The 8,743-nt window shown below is 38.9% G+C and overlaps 1 protein-coding gene across 1 annotated transcript in view; it reads left to right on the top strand.

The window, feature by feature from the left end:
* pde1a (phosphodiesterase 1A, calmodulin-dependent) overlaps positions 1 to 8,743 on the top strand; it is a 449,561-nt gene continuing 440,818 nt past the window's right edge. Inside the window, exon 1 of the mRNA XM_059966798.1 lies at positions 1 to 35. The gene's annotated coding sequence lies outside the window, so the exon portion shown is untranslated. The remainder of the gene's footprint in view (positions 36 to 8,743) is intronic.

Raw genomic sequence — 8,743 nt, 5'->3', positions numbered from 1 at the left:
TACCTATGGTGTGAGAAACTGAACCAGCATTTCAGGTTGGTTAGCATTCATTGGACCGAGGACCTTTAAAATCAAAATTCTTAATTTCTCTGCCTGACCTGATATTATCAGCCCTTTAGTTATAAACAATGTACTATGATTTCACCTTGCTCACACATTCTATGGAATGTCTCACTGTATTTAGACCAAAGTAATTGAGCCTAAAGTTAATCTCCTTAAATGATGCAATTTATGCATGTAATGTAGGCATTAATTGATCATTGCACCCAAATTTCTTTTAGTATATTCTTCTGGCTCCATCTCATGGCTAAGTAGCCATTAATGTGATCATCCACAAAATTGCTTTAGTTCAAAATCTACTTTGCCTCCAGCTCTTCCCCCTCCCCCCACCCCACTCCACACACACAACATCTCTAACTTTTGCTAGTTCTGATGAAAAGGTATTGCCGGATCTTCAGGTGCACCACCAAACAGGGCCATATTGCTGTTTCTTTTGCTGGAGCTGTTGATGGAAGGTATTGATTGAGATCAGCCCCTTTTTTCTGTTTCCCTGAATACTTCTTTATGTTTTCAGTAACAGTCACATTCAAACTCTAAACTTCCATATATGGATGTTCTTGACCAACTTGTGCATAAATATTGGCTGGACATTTTAAACTTCATTGGTAATTCCAAAATATGATGTGGATTCTGCACATTGATTTATTAATGCTGATATTTGCATTAGCAGAGACATTCTAAGAAGCTTACAGAAAGTAATGTTGTTAAAATGAAAGGGTGATGAGGCAAAATGTCTGTTTAAACTTCTCAATTACACTCTCACAGGAAACACAATCTCAATGTTTACCAAATCCTATTTATTGTCTATGAGCTCAGTGCAGTCTGCCTTCACGTAGCATATGTTACATTTTTAACAATTTAAGGGGCAAGGGATGTATATATTAGTAGCAAAATAATGTATAAGCCCAAATTCTATCACATACAACAAATAGCCAGTGCCAGCCATTCATTACATTTAGATTTATCCAAAAACGTTCACTGCCCTTCTGGGATGGGATTTGTAAATGAAATCTATTTCAGTGCAACTAAAGGACATTTAACTGATCTTAATGAGGACGTTTTACTGTGTATATAGAAGGTATACAGGGAGGATTAAGTTAGAATTATTGAAGCAATGTCATGTCTAGAAAGCAAAGCAGGAAGAGGTAATATCTGATGGGATTAAGAGATGGGGATGAAAAATAAAATTAGTAAATTGAACCATGCCGTTTGGAACATTGTAACATTATGTTGCAGTCGTACAAATCATTGGTAAGGCTGCACTGGGAATACAGTTTTGGACACACTATGGTTAAAGTGGAAAGAGCACAGAAAGAATGTTGTCTAGTCTGGAGGGCCTGAATTATAAGCAGAAATTGGCTCGAATAGGTCTTTATGCCTTAGAATGTAGGAGAATGAGGAGTGACTTTATATAACTGTTTAAAATTATGAAAAGTGTAGATAAGGTAATTGTCTTTTTCCCAGGGTAGGGGAGGCCCAAACTGGGGCTCACAGATTTAGGGTGTGAGGGTATAATATTTAAATAAGGGACAACCTTTTCATGTACAGAGTAGTGAGTATATGGAATGAATTGCCAGAGGAAGTGGTTGAGGCAGGGTTAATAGTATCATTTAAGAAGTACCTATGCAGGTACATAGAGAGAGGGGCTCGGAGGGGTATGAGCTGAATGCCGGAAGTTTGACCAACTTGGTGGGCAGTCTGCTAGACATGGACTCATTGGGGTGAAGGACATGTATCCCTGCTATATTGCTATATCACTCTAAGTTCTTGATTTCTACATTTAATTTTGCATGTGTAATTATTATCCAATTTAAACGTTAAGAGCAGTATGTTCTATCTGAACCAAAAAGATAGAAATTTGTTCTCTTCCTCATTCATTAAGTATGCAGCATTAATGCAATTCAGTCATGAATTAATGTGTGTGAACAATATGCAAGAGAGGTTTTTCACCAGGTCCTGGTATATGTGACAATAATAAACTAATTTACCAATTTAGTTGCACATTGGCTGCTCTACAGATTTGGTTCCCTTGACCTCAAAGCTTTCTTTCACACTGGCAGTATCATACCAATTGCTGACGCATATTACAAAATCAATTAGTACCACTTTAATAGAGCAGCATATTTTTGTGCAGCGAGTGACCCCCTTGCCAAATAGCAGGCCACATTATCATATCATGTTGATTAATTGCACTTGCTAAATCATTTATTGCTCAGGAAGTGACAAGCTCTCCCAGTCTCCTTTACCACTGGATTTCTTTGGAATGTGAGATTCTGAAAATGCTAAAAATCCAGAACAGCACGCACAAAATTCTGGAGTTGCTCAGCATATCGGGCAACATTTATGGAGAGGAATACTGTCTTTGCAGCTGCAAAACTGGATTTCATTGGTCGTGAAGCACTTTGTAATGATCTAATTGCACAATCAGGCCATTGTGAACTCCCTTTGTCATTGTCTATCCATTTTCATTGAGCCCCGGAATGGTGGGCAAATCCTGTGCAGCAGAAAGGAAATGAAGTATTCTTTTCTGATGGCTAAAACAGTCATTTGGTTCCTTATTTGAATTGGTAGATAACATATTATATACTATCCCCTGCTGTTCTGTTGAAGTGGACAACCAACCATAGTACTATTTGAATACAAAGAGCTTTTTTGTAGGGCCATCTCCTCATGTCACATGATATCCTTCTTTTGATAATGAGACCACGATCTTCTTCAGTGACACTGAGCATGAATTTCAAGGCTTCAATCTGCTTAACTGTAGGCTATTCTGCTAACAATACCTACTTGGATCACCTGACTCGATTAATGTCTTCTGCTGCAAAGTATTTTGATAACGATGAGGTAAATAGCTCAAAATTCAAGGCTCCTGAAACTTCACACTTGACGAGGACAAGTGCACATATACAAACTGGAGAGCTTAATGCCTCATTGACCTGATCAATCATATGTAAAGAAAAATAATTACTGACTTTGAAAAAATAACCATTAACTTTGTGACTTGCAGGCACACATTCATTTTTATATCCGAATATAAAAAAAAATCAATATTATAATGCTCCTGTCCTTAAGTTGCATGACTTATTGTGACTGATGTCAAGGGAGACTGGCTTGTATGACTAAAATAGCAATTTTATCAGCTATTTCTCAGCTGCCACATTAACTTTTTATTTGGGTGAAAATTAATAGTAGTCAAAATGTTTCTGAGCAAATCTGGTCTATTTCAAGGCAGTATGTAACATTTGTTCTATCCAATCACAAATTCTTTCACTATATATATATATCTATTTTCCAATGGAGAACTGAAATAGCACTCTGGTGCAAATAATGAATTTGTGGCATGTTTTTAAATGATTATTGTTTTAATTATTAGGTTAATGGAAATTTATTCACCTTAATTAGGAATTAAATAGCAATGCTTACAACAAATCTTACACCACCAGCTACAGTTTGTTCATTCTCTTGCTGCAATAAATGTATAGCTTCCTTAACATAATTGCAATTTTCTTAGTTGTTAATGTTTTGTTTGATTTCTGTGATTTTCATTCCAAGTCTAGAACCACCAAATTGATTCCTTATATCTGAGTGATAGTGACTTTTCTTTCTCAACTATCAGCCAGATTCTTATGGTTCTGTTGTTCTTTAACCCCATTCAAAAACAATTGTCACTACTTTGGACCATGAATTTTGTATCAGTTGTGTCAGGCAAAGTGAGATCACACCTCATTTATTCATTTCCCTGCTCCCGCTTCAAACCTGGTGATTTCTTCCAGGTTAAATTAAACCAATGGTTTGCATTCTCCATTTGCCTTCACATTCTTCTTGTTCTTAAATGTTTCAAATGTTCTCTATTCTTCAAGGGTTAACCCTTTAGTTCTGGACACATCCACTGCACATCCACCCAATCTGGCCCTTTCAACATTCGGTAGGTTTCGATGAGATCGCTCCACCTTCTTCTAAGTTCCAGTGAGTACAAGCCCAAAGCTACCAAATGCTTCTCATTGAATATCCCCATTCATTCCTGGAATTATTCCTGGATCCTCTTTTGGACTCTCTCCAATGATAATACGTCTTTTCTGAGATAAGGGCCCAAAACTGTTGACAGTACTCCAAGTGCAGTCTGACCAGTGTCCTATAAAGCCTCAGCATTATCTTCTTGTCTTTATATTCTATTCCCCTTGAAAGGAATGCCAACATTGCATTTACCTTCTTTACTACAGACTCAACCTGCAAATTGATCTTCAGTGAGTTTAACGCTGGGTGACAGTCAGGAAGCCCACTGCGGTGATAGGGAATTCTTCATTTAGGGGAACAGACAGGAGGTTCTCAGGGTGAGAATGAGATTCCCAGATGATATGTTGCCTCCCAGGTGCCAGGGTCCAGGATATCTCAGATTGAGTCATGAGTATTCTAAAGTGGGAAAATGAACAGCCAGAAGTCATGGTCCGTGTAGGTACCAATGACATAGGTAGGATGAGTGATGAAGTTCTGCGTTGGGAGTTCAGGCAGTTAGGTGCTATGTTAAAGGGCAGGACCTCCAGGGTTATGATCTCAGGATTGCTACCTATGCCACATGCTAGTCAGAGCAGAAAGAGGAAGATTATACAGCTTAACATGTGGCTAAAGAGTTGGTATAGGAGGGCGGGCATAAAACATTTTATCATTTGGGCTCTTTTCAAGGGAAAATGGGACATGTACAGAAGGGACAGTTTACACCTGAACTGGAAGGGGACTAATATCCTAGCAGGAAGCAGCATTTGTTAATACTGCACGGTGGGGTTTAAACTAGAGTTGCAGGGGATTGGGAAGAATAGTGCCAGAACAGTTAGTGGAGAGGTTGTGAAGGCAGATGCTGGTAAGACATCAGAGAAAGTTGGGAATCAAAAGGTTGAACATAGTGCGACTGGTGTCTTAAGTTGCATAAATTTCAATGCAAGAAACATTGTAGGAAAGGCAAAAATAGTGCCGAAGATGAGGTTGCTGGTTTACAAACGTAGGCAATGTGTAGTGAGGAGAGGCTGCTGATAGGGCAAAATTGCAGCCAACAGGATGAATTACAATGTTAAAGGTGGACAAAATAGGAAAGGGCTACAGGACTGAAGGTGTGTTTGAATGTACGTGATATACAGAATGAGGTAGATGAGTTTGCAGATTGGCAAGAATGAAGTTGTAGGTGTCACTAAATCATGGCTGAAAGAAAATTATAGCTGGGAGCTTAATGATTAATGCCCAAGGATACATATTGTATCTAAAGGACAGGCAGGAAGGCAGAGGGGTAAGCGTTGCTTTGTTCAGAAAAATACTGAAATCAAATTACTAGAAAGAGGTGTCATAGGGTTGAATGGTGTTATACCATTGTGGATAGAGCCAAGGAACAGCAAAGGTAAAAAGATCCTAATGGGAGTTCAATACAGACCTCCAAACAGTAGTAAGGACACGGTCTACAAATTACAATGAAAGAGAGAAAATGCATGCCAAAAGGGCAATGTTGCAATAGTCATATTCAATATGCAGGTAGATTGGGGAAAATCAGGTTGGTGTTGGAATATGAAGGGGAGTTTCTAGAATACCTAAAGGATGGCTTTTTAGAGCAACTCATAGTTGAGCCTACTAGAGGATTAGTTATTCTGGACTGGGTATTGTGCAATGAACCAGAATTGATAGAGAGCTTAAAGTAAAAGAATCTTTAGGGAAAGTAATCATAATATGATGAAATTCACCCTGAAATTTGAGAAGGAGAAGCTGAAGTAGATGCGTCAGTATTACAGTGGAGTAAAAGGAAATACAGAGGCACAAGGGGAGAGTTGGCCAGAATAGACTGGAAAAGGACACTGGCAAGGATGATGGCAGGGCAGCAATGGATGGAATTTCTGGAAGCAATTCAGAAGGCAGAGGATATATACATTCCAAAAGAGGAAGAAGTATTCTAAAGGAAAGATGACACAACAGTGGCTAACAAGAGAAGTCAAAGCCAACATAAAAGCCAAAGAGAGAGCATAGAATAGAGCAAAATAAAGTGGGAAATTAGAATATTGGGAAGTTTTTAAAATCAACAGAACATAACTAAAATAGTCATTAAGGTAAAGATGGAATACGAAAGTAAGCTAGCCAATAATATTGAAGAAGATACCAAAAGTTTCTTCAGATATGTAAGTGTAAAAGTGAGGTGAGATCGATATCAGACCATTGGAAAATGATACTGGACAGGCAAATATGGGGGAAACAAAGTAACTGACAAACTGAATAAGTATGTCTTCACTATGGAATACACTAGCAGTATGGTGGACATTCCAGGTATCAAGGGTCATGAAGTGTGTGAACTAGAGGGAAGGGTCTTGGGAAACTGAAAGGTCTGAAGGTAGGTAAGTCACCTAAACAAAATGGTGTACACTCCAGAGTTCTGAAAGAGGTTGCTGAAGATATCATGGAAGCATTAGTAATGATTTTTCAAGAATCACTAGATTCTGGAATGGTTTTGGAAGACTAGAAAACTGCATATGTCACTCCACTCTTCAAGAAGGCAGAGAGGCAGAAGAAAGGAGACTATAGGCCAGTTAGTTTGACCTCAGTGGTTAGGAAGATTTTGGATTTCATTGTTAAGGATGAAGTTCGGGGTACTTGGAGGCAGATAATAAAATAGGCTGTAGTCTGCATGGTTTCCTCAAGGGAAAATCTTGCCTGACGATACTATTGGTATTCTTTGAAGAAATAACAGGCAGAATAGACAAAGGAGAATTAGTTGACTTTGCGTACTTGGATTTTCAGAAGACCTTTGTCAAGGTGCCACACATGAGTCTTCTTGTCAAGTTACGAGCCTATGGTATTACAGGAAAGATTCTAACATGGATAAAGCAGTGGCTGATTGGCATGAGGCAAAGAGGGGAAATAAAGAGAGCTTTTTCTGACTGGCTGTCGGTGACTAGTGGTGTTCGACAGGGGTCTGTGTTGGGACCGATACTTTTTAAATTATATGTCAATGATTTGGATGATAGAGTTGATGGCTTTGTTGCAAGATTTGCAAACGATATGAAGATTTGAAGGGGCAGGTAGTTTTGAAGAAGGAGAGAGGCTACAGGAGGACTTGGATAGATTAGGAGAATAGGCAAAGAAATGGCAGATGGAATACAATGTTGGGAAGTGTATGGTCATGCAATTTGGTATATCATCATAAACAACCTTGAGATTCATTTTCTTGTGGGCATTCACAGTAAATACAGAAAACACAATTGAATCAATGATAGACCGCCCCCAACAGGACGGACAAGCAACCATTTTGCAAGAGACAACAAAATGGGCAAATACAAAAGAAAGAAAAAAGATAATAATGATAAATAAATAAGCAATAAATATCAGGAACATGAGAAGGATAGTCCTTGAAAGTTAGTCCATTGGTTGTTGTAACATTTCAGTGATGGGGTGAGTGAAGTTAAAGTAGAGCCACTGGTGGATGTTTTCATATAGCATCAATGTGTTGGGCTCAGGATAGAACTTTTTAGATGTTAACACCCAGGAGCTTGAAGATGCTTATCCTTTCCACCACTGACCCCTCAATGAGCACTGGTGTGTGTTCTTCCGACTTCCATTTCCAGAAGTCCACAATCAATCTTGCTGACAATGAGTCTGAGGTTGTTGTTGCAACACCACTCAATCGATCTATATCATTCCTGTACACCCCCTCATCTCCATCTGATATTTTTTTCAACAACATTGTCATCTGTGAGTTTATAGATGGCATTTGAGCTCTGCTTAGCCAAACAGTCATGAGTATAGAGTACAGCGGTGGCATATCCACGTATCGTTGAGCAGCTCCTGTGTTGATTGTCTGCAGGAGATGTTATCATTGATCTACACTGACTTTAGTCTCCTGATGAGGAGGTCAAGGAACCATTTGCTAAGGAACATACTGAAGCCCAGATTAGAAACTTGGTGATTAATACTGAGGGATAATAGTATTGATTGTCGAGCTGCAACTGATAAACAGCAGACTGACATATGTTTTGGTGTTGTGTAGGTACACCAAGCTGATTGATTCACTGTAGACTTGTTGCAGTGGTAAATGAATTGCAGCAGGTCCAGGTCCTCGCTCAAGTAGGAGCTAATTCTTCCCATAACTAACCTCTTCTAACCCTTCATATTGATAAATGTGAGTAGTATTGGGCAATTGTCATTGTGGCCACTCACCCTTCTTGGGCACTGGTAAGCTGCCATTTTAAAGCAGGGGAGAACCTATTCTGCAACAGTGAGATGTTGAGAATGTCCTTGAACATTTCAGCATAGTTGTCAGTGCCCTGCCAGATTCAAAAACACTTCCAAAATCCAAGTTTTCTATTAACCATATCAAGACTTTAGGGGGTTATCAAACATGAAATGAGCATTGGTGGTGATCAGGTGCCCATTAAATATCTGACTGTGTTTTCTTCTGTGTTGTAGTGGATATATATTAGGTAGCCAATCCATTAATGCTCATTTGATCAGTGCAAAATGGATAAAATTACCAGATCAGCACCAAGCAGTGCCCCAAAACAATCTAAACTTACACTAGGAAAAACAATAAGATGAGATCAGGTTGGAGGAGGATTCCCTCTCACAAACAGCATACACAAGGAGAAATATTGGACAAATAACAAAAGGCCAGGCAATAGTAAAGTAGTACACACAAAATGCTGGAGGAACTCAGCAGGTC

This window comes from Hypanus sabinus, chromosome 4 (assembly GCF_030144855.1).
Source record: "Hypanus sabinus isolate sHypSab1 chromosome 4, sHypSab1.hap1, whole genome shotgun sequence".
Lineage (NCBI taxonomy): Eukaryota > Metazoa > Chordata > Chondrichthyes > Myliobatiformes > Dasyatidae > Hypanus > Hypanus sabinus.
The sequence above is the reverse complement of the archived record's forward strand: the minus strand, read 5'-3'. Positions and strand labels throughout refer to the sequence as shown.